The sequence below is a fragment of the Montipora capricornis genome, chromosome 2 (genome assembly GCF_036669925.1).
Source record: "Montipora capricornis isolate CH-2021 chromosome 2, ASM3666992v2, whole genome shotgun sequence".
Classification (NCBI taxonomy): Eukaryota; Metazoa; Cnidaria; class Anthozoa; order Scleractinia; family Acroporidae; genus Montipora; species Montipora capricornis.
The window spans coordinates 67,345,623-67,361,823 of record NC_090884.1 but is presented as its reverse complement, the minus strand read 5'-3'; the positions used below and the strand labels follow the sequence as shown (position 1 = coordinate 67,361,823).

The 16,201-nt window shown below is 40.7% G+C and overlaps 1 pseudogene; it reads right to left on the bottom strand.

Annotated features, from left to right (window-relative positions):
* Positions 1–411: 411 nt before the first annotated feature.
* Positions 412–15,798, bottom strand: LOC138037676 (spectrin alpha chain, non-erythrocytic 1-like; annotated as a pseudogene).
* Positions 15,799–16,201: the final 403 nt, after the last annotated feature.

The following is a 16,201-nucleotide window of genomic DNA, read 5'->3' as shown; positions in this document are numbered from 1 at the left end:
TGACCCTTTCATTCCCAAGATCGAAACGTTCAATTCTCTTAACTAGTACCATGGATTTCTTAATTGAGTAGTTATGAGAATTTGGTGTTATATCCGACAAAGATCACACCTATTAAGCTGATAACGTTCTTCATTCTCAATACCTGTCTGACGAACATTTCATTGAAATTGTGAGGAGAATTAACGTACAGATCACTCCTAGGAGTCAAAGGGTTTTAACAGAAAAGCAATGACCCAAGATCAGACATTGGACAGATGACTTTACAGCCTCTTCGAAGGCAATAGAAATGAATCTTAGGTGAGGTAGACCATTTGGCAACTCTCGGCGATTTTTTCCTTTCCAAGGTCATTTTTCAAAGTTAAAAAAAACCCTACACACACACAAACAAAAATAAAAACAACAGCCATGAATTAAGTACTTGGTTACTTTTATTACTTATTCAAGTAAAACACAATGTTATTGTCCAGTTCAAACAAAACTGAAGACCGGGTAGAAAACACGCCTACATTGCACCAAACGCCTCCACGGAATTAACCAGCATGAAGCATGCCTCATTGTAAGTTATACTTCTTGACCGAATGGTCCAACAAAAAAATGAACCGACGCACAAGGAAACTCAGTATTCCTAATGGTATTAAAAGCATGCACGGGCCCAGAACTGTTGTTGTTAATGAACAAATGCTAAAATTATGGAACTTTCAAGCTTGCCTGATGGCTAAATGTTACCACGGTAACAATCACTTGTACGAAACCAGATATGCCAATTTTGTTCTAACATACTAAGTTTTGTGTGCAGCAGATCATGTTCATCGCGACCTGCGAACATCAACACAGTATTGTCCTGGTTATTAAATCCATTAAAATATTCCGTGAGGTATTTTAGGTTTCCATTGAGAAAACACCAACCAACCAATCTCTTTTGTTACCCCACACTTAATTTAATTAGAAGAGAACAGCTCCTCGCAGAAGGTTTTGTAGTCGTAGGCTCCCGGAACTTCTCGGCCCTTGTCGTCTACATACGGATTCATGCGATCAATGCAGAAATCAGCTTGTTCTTTGGTGAGGGACTGCAACAGGACAGAATTCAAAATTAAGCTTACACACTTCAATTAAACCTAAAAACATTGATTGTTGAGAACTACAGTTAAAGAATAAAAAGGTTTGGACACACGAAAACTAAATTTGTCGGCGAAAGTCTCTCCTCGACTCCTTTTGAACTTCTTCGATACTTATTAGTAACTGTGAGTAGTGCACGCCCCATGGGAGAACAGATGTCTTACACCTTTTTTCAACGAAGACAAAAAACTTTTACAAGTCTCACAGCAAAGTTGAATATTACTATCCTCATAGGGAAACAAAAAAGAAGGAAACAATAATGGGGTAAGGTTACATCACGCTAATGCACATGGTCAATACACCTTATTCCAAAATGGCCGCCATTTTAGTATTCTTTTGTTTCCTTGCAAATTGGTCCTTATCGCCTCGCTTTCAAACGTAAAATATTTAACCTTGAACGAGGCCAAAAGGGCCAATTTGCATGGAAACGAGAGAATACTAAAGTAAAATGGCGGCCAATTTGGAATAAGGTGTATAAGACACTTCTGTTCACCAGGCCGATTTGAGATTGAAATTGGTTTAAGAGTTTCGGAGTTTACAACACTGGCAGGGAACAGGTTCCACTCATTAAAAGGTTGGGAAAGGAAGAGTACTTGAAACCGTCCAATGATGTGGAAAATGCGTTCAATTTGAAATCGCGTTCTTGTTACCGAGATTGAGAGGGTGGCGTAGACATGGAGAGAAATGGCACATGGTTAAGTAACGATACACCAGATTTGCGGTGACGCTGATATTTTGGCAATAATATTGCACTGGATTATTACCTGGTACAGCTCTGCTTCAGTGACGTACGGTCGCTTTCCACCTTCAGTCAATGCCTTGAAGGCATTGATAACTTCCTGGCTTGAACCGACGTTTTCAGTCTCGCGGCTTATCATGAAGGCCATGTACTCTCCCATTGACACGACGCCGTCACTGCACAGAGAAAGCCACATTTATTATCGACATAAAAAAACAGTGATTTGCAGTTATTTTAATAGATTTTGTTACTCAAACTCCGGTCTTTAAAAGACAAAATGTTTTAGTATGGTATTTATGAGTATTGCGACGAGAAGCACCGGCATGGTTCTTTAAAAATTCCGTTTTCCCTTGCACTTTGCGGGAATGAGCTATCGTTTAAGATCACTAAACCAAATCGTTAAAAATCCTCAAGCCTGACGGTTGAAACCAGAGTTGTTGAGTCAAATTTCAGCTCAAGCGTTGATTCAATTTGACCATTCAAAATTACAAGTTATTTGTAAGTGCCTTACATTATCTTTCCGCATTATCTTTCCGCATGCCGATTATAACACAGCCCTTTGCAGTGCTGGGCTCGGATCCCTTGCTGACCGCCGCGATGCCATTTGTGCTAAATTTATATCAAAGGCTAGGACATCACCTCCTCTCAGCTATATTCTCACGAACCGGTTCACTATTAACCATGGCTATCAATTGCGTTCAGGTCAGCAGCGCTATGAGCAAGGTAAAGGCCACACTGAGAGATTTAATAATTTTGTAACTGTACGTTTCCAGTAAGGTATATATGACCCACCACTGTAATTCAGGAGTCTTATTCTGCAAGAGTGGCGTTTAATAAACTATTATTATTATTATTATTATTATTATTATTATTATCATTATTATTATCATTATTATTATATTATTATTTTTATCATTATTATTACATTTCAAAAGGCTCTGCAAATTCGACTCTACGAAACACACAAGTGTAGCAAGAAAGACGTTTTTAAGGGCACTTTCCTATTTCGCTGACTATCTAAACTGAATTCCACACGTTAACAGCGCCTCAACTTTTTTCTTACCCATTGGGGTCCACAACTCTAAGAATAGCTTCAAACTCGGGATCTTCTTCACCTTCCTCGACAATGGACAAATCGTATCCCAGTGAACGAAGACATGACTTGAATTCTTGATGATCCAAATAACCAGTCTTATCCTTGTCAAAGTGCCTGATAAAAGCGCAAGAAATACATCAGTTATGCGTTTTGCGTAACGGTATCCAAAACAAGGACGCATTATAAAAAGGGCGTTAAATCGGGAACCTGCGGACAGACTACGCAGGCGGCCATAGAGCTTTCGTATAATGAGTGCAATAAAAGAACCCCTAACGGTAGCTTCCGTTACTTTTATAGCCATGGAAATATATTTTGAGTTACATCTCTGTTTTGCTGCAATCTTTGAGAGCTATTTTGGATTATCAGCCTTGCATGGATGACGTTGGATCAACGCCCAAGACAAAGCGACTTCTTTTAAAAAAAGCCTGAAGGTTTGACTCTAATTCAAAACCACATCCTCTTAAAAACTATTCTATTTAGGTAGTTTAATTGTCGCGGTTTACACCAGTAAAAGGAAATCCGTATCACCCTTACGCAAACCGTTTATCCACAGTCACCAAGATAACCGACGAGGGAAATTTTGATAAAAGCTGAAATTAAAGTAGCAAATCCAAAGGCGCTCCGAACCTTTCGTTGGATAAGAAGCACAACTCAATAAGTTAAGTAAAAGAGCAGTGAGACTTACTTAAACATGATGGTAAACTCTTTGAGTGTATCTTCGGACACACCAGTGGTATTGCGGGCCTGGATTTGTTGCTCCAGATTGTGTTTCATGCGCATGGCAAGTTGATCAAGCTGATCCCACTGCTGAGCAAGGTCCACAGTGCTGTGTTCAGTGTACCTGCAAATTAAATGACGCGTTACAGAATCGGGCGACAACGCGGGGATTGAGAGAGAAGGATAACAATGAAAACGGAACTCCTTATAGGGCCAAGGAGATGCTTGGTGGGCAGTCTACCTACAAGAAGAATACGCCACTTCGGAAAATACCATAATACTCTTTGTTTGTCACCCCAATTTGCATAAGCATTGTTCCAGTTTCTCGTGGGACTTACAATTTATAATTTATAACTTATAATGGACTTATAATTTATAATGGTTCCAAGAGGAAACAAAAACAATGCTTGTGCAAAATTTGGGGGGACAAACAAAGAGTATTATGGTATTTTCCGAAGTAGCCTATTGTAAGCTCCTTGATAAAAAAAATGTTAACTACTTATGTCATAGCTTTGACTTTTCTTGAGATCACTGGGATATTTTCCTGACTACGCCAGCGTAACTACTGGGTATCTTCAACATTTCAAAAAAGAAGCTATATTTTAACCACAGCTTGAAACACTCACTTGTTGTCCAGGATAAGGGCCTCTTCCATCTGAGCCCCAAGGTCCTCAAGGATCCTCAGGTCCTCTTTCCTATCAGCTATCTCAGCACTCTTCTTCTTGACTTCAGCCAACTGATCCTCAAGGTCTCCCTGTCCGTCAACCATTGCCACTCTGAAAATAGTTACAAATGTTTAGGATTCTAATGAAGACACTCACTCTTACATCAAATCGGTCACAAAATTTAGTCTCTTGCAAATTACATGTACATAATTACATGGCGGATGGGAGGGGGGAGGAGGGTTGTGTCTTGGTGGCTAGCACGCATGACTTGAATGTGGATGGTTCGAAAATCTCGCTCTGACTGTACTCGTCAATAGATGTCGACTGTTTTTCCTTAACACTGCGATAGTTATTAACCCTACAAGGCGTCGGAAGCTATAAGCTGTACCGTATATAAATTAAGTTTCTTTCTTTATTTATCCAAAAATTATACGGAAGTAGAAAGACATTCTCTTCCGTTTTTCGCCAGACGACTTTTTATCTCAGTTGCACTGAAATCAATTGAAAACAAGCCAACAGATCAAAGCCTGCAGTTAGTGACGCATGTAAAATAAAAACGGAAACAGATTCGTATAAATTTCCACAAAACGCATTCACATTCGCGCTTTGTTCATTTTTGGTGGGTGATCGCCGAGTTCAAGGAAAAAATCTGAAAATTCGAATCTCTCGTATAAGCTACCGCTGATTTTAAAAATGTCAGTTTCCACAGTAAATCCCAGTCCCTTACCTTGTGTCAGTGAGCCAAGCATGGAAGGTATTAGCAGCCTGAGCAAATTCCTGCCTCAGGTTGTCGTTGTATTCTTGACGTTGAGCCTCCTTGCGTAGATCATCTTCGCGTTCCTAAAAAGTCAAAGTCAAACGGCAAATCTCAGGTGTTGTGCGTTCGAGGGTCGGATTGTAGGAGTCAAAGCATCAATTTTCCTCGTAAAGAATCCAGCACTGATTTCTGGTCTAAGATTTGTATGAGTTTTAAAGGGGCTAGGTCACGCTATTTTAGGTAATTTTGTTTCATTTTGTTAATTATGAGCTCTAAACGTCAAATTGGCAGAGCAAGAGTCTTTCATTTGCAAAATCACGGCCACATAGCAACTGAGAATGATTTTCCAGCTTTGTAAATGACATTTTGATATAGATTGAGATAAATTTGAAAAAAAGTGGGCCAAATTCTATCCACTTCAATCCTCTCCAGTTTTGTCCATCCATGTCCCTTCTTGGCTTCCCTGTGTTTTGTTAGAGTTCTTCTATAGTTTTGAACAGTTATTTTGGTATTTGAGTTAATTCTATGACCATTCGATCAGTGCTGAATTTGCCTAAACTTGCGTGACCTAGCCCCTTTAAATGGGTAGCTATCATTCAAGGTCGGTGACAACGTCTAAATGAAGGGAATAGTCCTCGGATGTTGTCGGAAGGGGGCGGCGACCAATTGTGAATATATTAATGCTTTTGTCTTGGGACAAAATACAAACCTCGATTATCTTCTGCAGATTTTCCCACGTATCCTCAAGAGCTTCCATAGTGAACCACGTGTATCTAAAAGGTAAATGATTTCACATGAAAAGCTTGCTTTCAATTTGCGGTTTCCTGCAATACGTTGTCTTTTCGACGGTACAATGAATGTTCCCAAGAAAATGGGAATCCTTCCCCACTCTTCCCTTAAGTTTTGTTTGACCTTTTGCGCAGTTAATGAAAGGACACTACATCCTCGAGTAGACAGGAAGAGGAAGAGCCGGGCAATAACAAGATTCCTAAATTTGTGTATTAACTACGAGACGACCGCTGCTTCGTGAACGAGAGTGCATTTCGTGATTTATGGGCACGAGTAATATTTTGAAAGTTCTCAAAATTGCAAGAGTGCAATTTGAGAACTTTAAAAACATCACGAGTGACACGAAATGCAAGTGCAAGTTCATACGATTTTTTATTAATTATTTACTCAGTAAAAGCACTCTACGCATCTTCCGTATTGCACCATACAACCTATTTATGCATTTGTCATCGACCAATCAGAAACGCGATATTCTGTTGCGTATATAATGGAGGGATCTGAACTCGAGACAAAGTTTAATCGGCTACTTACGGGTTGATAGAGACATTGTAACTCTTGATTTGTCTATCAAGCTTTCTGAGCATCATGATGTCATCTTCAGCTTGATCCAGGGAGCCACGAAACTCTGCATGCCCATCTTGCAAGGCCTAGCAAATTATAAAAGGAAGGAGAGAGGTTCTATCGTAAGTAATAATAACTAACAACATCACCGTAGCAGCAGTAAGAACCGTGTAGTCAACATGACGTCATAAAAACTGGAGAAGGCCATGCTTGAAAATCGCAAGCTCGTTTCTTATGCAAAATTCCTTTAAGTCAAGCACTCAATCCCATACACCGCCTAACAAAATACCATTGACCAGAGAGCTATCAACTTACGCGTATTTCTTCAACAGAGTTGCAGCGTACAGGATCGGTGAGATCTTCCTCAGCATTCTCGAACCAGCTGTTGAAAGCAGACGCCTTCTTGGCAAACAACAAAACAGATCTTCCACCTAAAAGAAGAGGAGACGAGACAGTTAGTGTCAGTTCTTTGACTACTACAACTATCGGAGGATCACCAAGACACCTGACGCAGGACAAGAAGACAAACGAGTTCTAACTAATAGAGTGGTTTTCAATTGTGTGTCGAACGTAATTAGCGAATTGCTTTGGTTTTGCATTTACTTCACTCAGTGACTGGTTGAAAGTTCTCGCGCCATTTTTCCAACCAAACAGAAGTGAAACCAAAACCAATCGTGGCTTGCGCGTGCACATTTTCGAGTTTTGATTGGTTTACTGGATTGTCTTCGTCCTTTTTTATTGGCCAAAGTAATTACTTTGGTTTTGGTTTTACGACAATCCATTGAAACTCGCTCTAACAAACACCGTAAGACCATGCTACACTAACCTTTTTGTATTGATCCTGTGCATGTTGCAGACGTTCTTTCCGGGTCCTAGAGTCTTCCAATAACTGTTCCCACCTGGATAAAACAACAACAAAGTTCAAGGTTACTAACACCTGCATGCATACTGTCTTGAAGCCTCTACGGAACGTCACAACAAAGCACCCAATCATTGAAAAGAAAATTTAGTCACCTCCTAATAAGGTCATCGTGACGTTTATGATGGCTGCTGACTGCTCGTGTTGTGATTGGACCAGTTCATCCTTGAGTACTGTCACACGTGCGATACCTTCATTTTCAAAGGCTTGAAGTCCGGAGTCAAAAGTTTCCTAAATCAAAAAGCAACAAACGTCATTAATGTACGATATTGACAGTTAATACTGTTGTCCTTTAGCTAAAGACATGAACAAAACTCAGTTGTAACTGACAAGGTTCAATTTCCTTTTTTTAAGAGCTTATAGTTGAAAGCAGTTTGCCAACCTGTTTCGTGAAAAGAGTTTGCACTGATGACAAATCTCGTCCCAGGTCATCTGACCGAGCTATTCCTTCCTTGTCACCTGATCGATAAAAGGGAGAAAAGCAGCGTTAACACAAGATAAAAGCATTTCAGGACTTCGAACAACGTTTGAGAATCTTTAAAATCACTAAACTGCTACCCTTGGTCGTCAACTTTTAAAATCTCGCGCCATCTTTTCAAACACACGCGCTTTGCTTCCGTGACTGGCATAATGAAATTTGAGCGATTGACTAATGGCACTCAATTGAATACCACACGCTAACAATCAAAACCAGTGTTACCACATACCAATCCATGACTCAACAACATCGGCTTTCCAGTTGAACTGTAAGAATGCTGAGTTATCATTCAGTTTGGCCTTTCGGTAAGACGCCATCCTCTCCAACTCTTGCAATTTGCTCTACAGAAGGGAAAAACAACGATTCAAGATACGCTGTGTTTGTCAATAATATGGAGCTTGGTTGTTAAGGAGAACACAGAAAAATGGGGTTAAAAATGTGAGGGGTTGCAATAAAACAACGACAAAGAAAGAAGACGAAATAGTTGTAACAAAGACGCAAATGCTTGAGTAAAGGTGGAAGTGTTTTACGCCATCATGCTCGTTCACAGGCAAAACAAACTAAAACATAACTTGGTTAAAAACCCCAAACAGGCAGGAGACAAACAGTTGGCAATTGAAAACGGGCGTACGAGCAAACACTGCATGGCATTCCAACGCCCTAGCCAATGGACCACATCTGCTTTCTTCCCCGATAAGTTGAAGCCATGACGGCAAAACCGCAAACCGCTCAAGAAGCTTCCCGAGAAAAAAAAGACAAAACAGACACGAGGAAAGCTTGTTTTGTTTTGGTTCTATGGGCACTGTACTTCTCTGGGCAGGGGAGAAATAAAACTACCCAAAGAAAGAAGATTTGACGTAGGTGACTTTGAAAGCAACAACAACAAAAAAAACATACACCTTTAGCTAGGTTAAAACTTCACACGTTAAAATAAGTTATCGCAACACTTTGATGAAGAATCTTCAATTACCTTAATGGATGAGGTCCTGTGCTCAATCAATTCAGACTGGTGATTACCCTGAGGAAATAAATCAATTTATTAGAAGGTATTTATTTATATATTCGAAGGTCACGTCAGATAAATAGAAATTAAAGTGCAAAAACTATATGATTATTGCTTCTTGCTTTTCAAATTTACACCATGCAACAAACTCACCTTTTCAATGAGTTGGTTTCCATCATTTTCGATGTCTTGTACTCTTTCGCGGTGAACTTCAAGATCAGTTTCGAATGCTTCGTGCTTCTTTAGGAGACCCTGCAAAAAGTTTTCGGGGCAATAGTTCAGCAAGTGCATCTATTACTGAGTTTCTAAGCACCCCATACATACGGTTACAAAACTGACCCTTGACCGAGTGTGGCGCAGCAGGCAACCGAAAACATAACGCAATGTAGCAGGCTCTTCTCTTATCCTGCCAAAAACACCTTACAGGACGTCCTGTTACTGTTGCATATCGCCACTGCGAACACTCCATACGTGAGCCATACGACTCTGATGAGAGGTGCATTGAGAAAACAAGGATTAGAAACCTCACTAGAGTATCGCCCTAGCGGTCTATGTCTTCTGTTAGCGCCCGCCTAAATAGCAAGAATTCAGGTACAAATAAAAATCTCTACCGAAATTTCCCGCCTTCTGGCTGCGCAAAAGTTGGGAGCTCTTCGTTTGTACGGAAGGGAAGGCTTGCTTCGCAGGTTGCGTGAACACGAGAGCTTTAAGGATTTCAATTTTAGGACACTTCACCCAAATTGCACTAAAAGAACTATAGATGGATGATTCACAAAGTATTTTCGGGAACAAAAATTGTTTTTACTGGCGCCACCTTTGATTAGAAGGTTAACAATCACCTGTACAGCAGCCAATGTATCGCCAAAGTCATCACTTCCAACCAAAGTATTCTTTTCGTTGATCCAAGATTCTTCCTCACCGACATTCGCACTAAATTGTTGGTAAGCGAGAGACTCGTCCAGCTTGTGCTGCCTAAAGAATTAAACGAACACAAAGCTTATAATGAATACCAAAAAAGGAAACAATTGCAAATGTTTTACGCTCAATACCTCTGCTTCGCCAGACTGTTCAGCTCGTCCCAGTTCTCCTGAAGCTGATCACAACGTGCCTTGATCTCCTCAGAGCTGCTATGTCCCTCGTCAATAAACTTCTGACCACATGAAAGCACAGCCTGAAAAAACAATAAAACAAATTAAGGCCCTGAAATCTAAATTGCGACAAAAACCTTCGATTATCATGAAGAAACAACCAAGGGCATTTTCTCGGATGCAATTTTCAACGCCCCGATTAGCATTCTTCAAGTCAGTGCTAAGCGGCTATAAATTCTATGCGGTGAAAAATCGCATGTTCATTGAAATTCCTTGTCTTACCTGAATCCTCGCTTCATGATTGTTCAGCTCTGCTTCCAATCGTTGGTGTTTCTTTCGTAGATTTTGCACCCCAGTCAAGTCCTTGCCGTAATCCTCTGAGCTGGTCAACAATTTCTTCTCTCTAATGAAACAATGGGGAAAAAGCCTTAGGCCCAAATTTCGCACTGCAGTTCATTCGAAAAGCTCCTTTCACTTACTTGATCCAGGACTCCTCATCGTCAACATCTCGGTAGAACTGGTGTAGAGCATTGGACTCATCCAGTTTCTTGTGGCGGTCAGTGGCCATGTCCTTAACCCTTAAATACAATGAACAACGGTTGGAGAGGAAGATACTATGCAAATGCACTTACACTCTATTTTATAGCGGTTACTTTGATCTTTTCATTGGAAAAATCGAAAAGAAATTCAAGAATTCAAGCCACGTGGGAGTTAGTAAGCAAAGAGGGTCGCTCTCCCAGCGATTTTCAGGCTTCCAGCGCCAAAATCTAAAACATTTCGTTTTGGGCTAGTTTCCGCAATGGAGTGAAAAGAAAAGCAAGGGAAATAAGTCTTGCGGGGAAGTGAGGGGAAGGGGAAAGGGGAATGGCCCTCCAACATCTTGTTGTCCCCGTTCGGAGCTCCGCTCGCCCATCTTCTATTCGCCCTGTTGCCCCACCATGGGGCCATCTCCAAGGCTACCACAATTTATATTAGGGTTGGGACTACGTTTTAAGCACAAACAAAACTCACCTGTCATAGCGTTCTGCAATACCACGGGACTTGTCTTGTAGAGAATCGGCATCAAAATGGCCAACTTCAGCAAAGTGCTGGGTCTGAGCTTGCAGATCTGTAATACGATCCTGGAATCAAGGGGAGATATGATGACGGTCCAGATGTTAGAAAATTCACCGATAACATCTACACAGATGACGGAAGATTCTCAATTTAATCTCAAATGAATATCAACTAGATGCCGAGATCGAAAACTTAAGCACAACAACTTTAGTCAACAATCACACGTGACGTATGATGGGGTTTATAGTTTCTTAAGAACCTTTGGTGCTGTGTCGGTGGGACAAAAATTTGGTTTTATCACGAGTTGATATCGGTAAATCAACTACGGAAAGAACGATTTAGGAGCAGCAGATGTTTCGAGCGTTAGCCCTACGTTAAAACAGCTCCCTCTGATGAAGGGATAACGCTCGAAACGTTACCTCACAAATCTTTCTTTACCTAAATCAACTCATTTGACCAAAACCAATTTTTTCACACTTGAGGTAGTCAATTAAACGAGACAACCAAAAGGCCAAGCCAGAGCCAGCATTTAGCGAAGGAAAAAACAAACCAGCAAGACATCTGCATGTTTACGTTAGCCCTACTGATGGAAATGGGCCCACACAAGGACAGAGAAATACTCTGACCACGGTTTTTCTCTGTCCTTGTGTGGGCCCATTTCCACCAGTAGGGCTAACTAGCACTTCTCCCACATCAACCTCTAATAGTTAACTCTGTTGAAATATAAGTGCTACACGGCCAAAGTTTACAAAAACGTTACCCTTCCTTGTATATGCATGTTTAGTTGTGTGTGGTAATTCCAAAACAAAGTAATTTCGAAATATCTTTCGATTCTCAAATGAAAACCACTGTAAAGTTTCTCTGATGTAACACAATGGTAGCACAAAACGGACCTCATGAGCGGCAATATCTGCTTCCACAAGTTGGTGTTTCTTGATCAGATTCTGCACGCTTGCCAAGTCGCGGCCATAATCATCTTGCGACAGACTGGCCTCAACCTAAAAGAAGCAAAAAGTAAGGAATCAATCTTCAATCAATCCTCTTGCGGTGAACCTTAAGGCAAAGTTTAAAGCTTTAATCTTAAATTTGCCCATATCATTTCAACTGAGACGATTAGACCATTAGTCTTACCTCTCCAAGCCAGAAATCCAGTTCCTTAACATTTGTGTTAAACTGTTGCTGTTGATTAGCTTCCTTTAAGTGTTGACTCTTTTCGTTGGATTTCTGTACAAGGTATTCCCACTGCTGTTGCATTTTGGTGATTCTCTCTTTCACAACCTCCTCGCTTCCAGCACACTTTCGCTGTTCAATAAGGCCTATATCGACAGAGAAAAAAGTCCAAATCTCGCCTTTTTCACCTCCTGCTTTTTAATAGGGATTCATGAACGTTTTCTTGTCAACAAATTGAAGATTTCACAGAACCCCATATTTTGAAAAAGTTCGCGGACCTCTTTAGACAAGTTTGTGTACACATGAGCGTTTTTACTCGCCTGATAACTGTTTTAGGATATTTCGGTTTTTACAAGAAAAATTGCTCAAACCACTTAAGGGCCCACTTACGTATTTTTTGGGGTGTGTTGCTAAGGATGTAATGGTTACGTAATTTGAGTGAATTTGGCATTATTTTGGTAAGTTTCCAACTTTTGTAAGCCAATGACCCTAAATATGACGTCAACATACCACGCCCATGGTCACGTGACCAATAAAAGAAAACTCTAAATTTGTCTCCGTGCTACGCAATTTGGGTATTTAATCGATGGTTTTGATAATTTGTATTCGTTTTTCATCCAGCCAAGCATGGTTTTCTTTTTATTTTGAAAAATGTTGTTTTTAAAGACATAAACGATACTGAAATACCCATAACTTTTTCCAAAAGATGACTTAAAAGATCAATGCTTAGCTATATTCTGTATTTGGGGGTAAAACGTGCCATGTAAAAAAAAATTAATTCAATTTAAAACCGCCGGAAATTTAGCTTTTTTCTCAAACCGGAAGTCAGTTCGTTTACGCATGCGCAGTTGATCTGAGAACGAGCGCGAGGAAGGGCAAGGAAAAACTTTCGATGGAAACAACAGTTTGTGCGGTGACTTTTGCTTGTGAGTGGGTTTTCTTGTCAGCTCATGATAGGATGACGTCAGTTACCAGAAGTAACATTTCACTTCTTAAGCAACGCGCGAAAAATCCGTCTGTGGGCCGTTAATGCTTGTCCCAAAAAAAAAAAAAAAATTAAAAAACGTTCAACGATCAACTCGTTGACCTGAAAAAATGAAATCACGAATGAAGGGAACCTTGATGAAGGAAGATCGTCCGGCTGAGAGAAGTCCCGAGAACGACTGCTGTTGATGACATCGACTCATATCTCGACATTCTGAGTGGAAGTCATCGTTAGAGTCAAGTGACTTCCGCTTGGGTTGCGGGAGCGTCAGTGATTGTAACCAACAACACTCTTTCGCAGGACTACGTACTCTTGCTCAGACTACGGAATGCTCCTAGCAGGTGTCACACCCGCCAGCGACTACTACACTGTAGTACAGATGATATACAACTGAGCTAATGCCTATGGGAGGCTAACGAAGAGATCGCCCATTAATTAAACTACTTTCAAATTACATACGTCTCACATAGTGCGAAGACTGAAGTGTTCAAGGTTGGCACTTATCGCAAATGTCATGAATTCCTACTCAGAGGTTCCAAGATGTATCGTAACGAGCCCTACAATTGTAGTCTTTCGTGACAACATTGGTCGAGTATCCACGTACAAGTACAAAGGATCTGCAAACGATTTGCGCCATATCACGCCCCTCGTAACCAGAACGTTTTACCTACCTTCTGCCAGGTTGAGGGTTTCTAGGACTCTTTCTTGATTGGCTGAAACTTCAGCTTCAAAAGCTTGGTGCTTTTGGAACTTTGACTGAAATAAAAAAAGGAAAATTTAGAGTTGCCCAAAACTTGAAACTATGATCAAAAATTGCCGAAGAAAATAAAAAAAGTTCAACCCTATTCGCAACTAAAAAATGTTCAATGCAAAAAGTCGGGGCCCTACCTGCAAGTTAGTGGGATCCTTGTATGATTCATCCAGAACGGTCTGTAACTTTTCACTGACCCAGGCTTCAATGTCTTCGGCATCACGGCTAAATTGTTGAATGGTTTTCGATTCGCCCAGCTTGGAGCGGCGCTCAACGAGAGCAGCTTTAAGTGTTGCCCACCTGTGATCGAAAACGGAGAAATTTTAACATTAATTCATGTGTGCGACCATGTTCACGTTGTACGGTAAGTTATGGATCGCGTTTTCTCAATTTTCGTTTTTGCACGGGGATTGTCCAATACCTGGCCAATACAGCAGCAATCCTCTCTGCAATGGCTGGGGAGTCATAGTGTTCGTTATCGATGAGCCTGTCGGCGTTAATCCTTCAGAGCGTTGATCTTCACATCCTGAACTGCAAGTGTCTTGGTGAAGTCCTCGTGTTTTCTTAATAAGAGCTTCGGCCCTTCAGCTGCTCCAACGTCCTCGCTCTGGATGATGGCTTCGGCGGGTGGCCATCCACTGCTCGAGTTGCTCGGCATCACGGTTAAACAACTGGCGGAATATTAAAATATGAGAAAGCGGCGATTAGAGCGGTTTTCAAATGACTGTCGAAACTAATTACGCGATTGAATTGCTGCGCTTAGTGATTGGTTTAAAAATCTCGCGCCAGTTTATCAACCAATGACAACGAAAGCCAAAACCACCTTGAACGCGCGATTCTTCCGCGCTGCGACCGAGTTACAACGGAATTGCTACGAATCTTGATTGGCTCATTGCGCAGTTTGCACCTGCTGTGATTGGTGGTAGTAATTACTTTGCATTGGTTTCACGACACTCACTTGACAACCACTCTATTTAGGAAAAGTTCAACTGGTGTTTACGGAAGTCTTTCGGGGCCTTAAGACCTACGACGGCGACGTCGACGAAACATCAACTCCAAATATAACTTTGCACAATCGTAGGTCAGGGAAATTATGGCATTTCGTTCACGTCGTAAAATGTGGGCAAAGTATCCCAAACTAAATTTGGATACGAGCGGTTTGTGAGTAAAAGATAGATAACGAAAGTTTCACAACAGAATGCTCGAGTTGTCGTCAAAACCACAAATTCACAACTTTCACGTCGTTGTTATGTAGAGTACCGCAAAAATATGCGCTGAAATCCGTCCTGCACGTGCAACTCTTTTAACCAACGATGTTCTTACGTAGCCGTCGTCGTACTTTTAACAACTCTAGTTATCATTTTGGCCAACTCTAGAATATTAAGGTAATTCATTGCTCAAAAAAGTCAAGGGAAGCTAAGGAATGTGCAACGGGAAAACAATCCTCACTTGAAGCCACTTAGTTCAAGAAAGTTTTCGAGGAAGAATTATTTTTGATAACTACATTCGACTTTGTTCAAATAACCGGCCCTAAATTCTTTAAATTAATCTCATCCACAGTTGGTACAAGGACTTTCCATGCCTTTTTTCTGACGAAACCAAGATTTCATTCAAAAGGATTTATGCCAAACTGATCTATTGTTTGGAATAAACGAGTATCTTTACACATTCTGCAAGTGGAAAGCTCACCTGTAATTCCAAGCACTCGTCCAGTCTTTGTTTTCGTGCCGCCCATAGCTCTACAAGACAACAAAAAGATTTTATAAACATGAATGTTTCCAGAAGTTGCCGACAATCTATTCTTTTACATGTAATGGCCAAGAAGACTTTATCATAACATCTGCCACTCAAAATAATTTACTGCTTTCTTCCTTTTTCTTCGCTACATATCTGCAGATAGACAACATATTTTTTCTACAATTTGGCTGCGACGACCACATAACTTTATGAATACTTTTACCTGTTATGTTATGTAAGAAAAATCACCTCTAAACTCTAAACTCCCTAAAGAACATGCTAACAACAAAAAAGGTGCGCATCATTCAATTGATATATCGACATATATATTTTTACTGGGAAAGCCCGAGGTTAAATTTCGGCTTCGTTTTTTTCGCAGTAAGTTAAAAATTACACTCAAGTTTATAAAGCGCATGCGCGAAGTTAACCAAAGCGCACACGTAGCGTGGTTGTGTAATGGCTGATTCATCTTTCATAACGCATGCGCGAAGTTTAAGCTAACGAGCAGTCGTGACGTCGAACGAAAATGGTATCGTTGAAAGTAAGCACGAATATGGTGTCTAATAAGCTCAA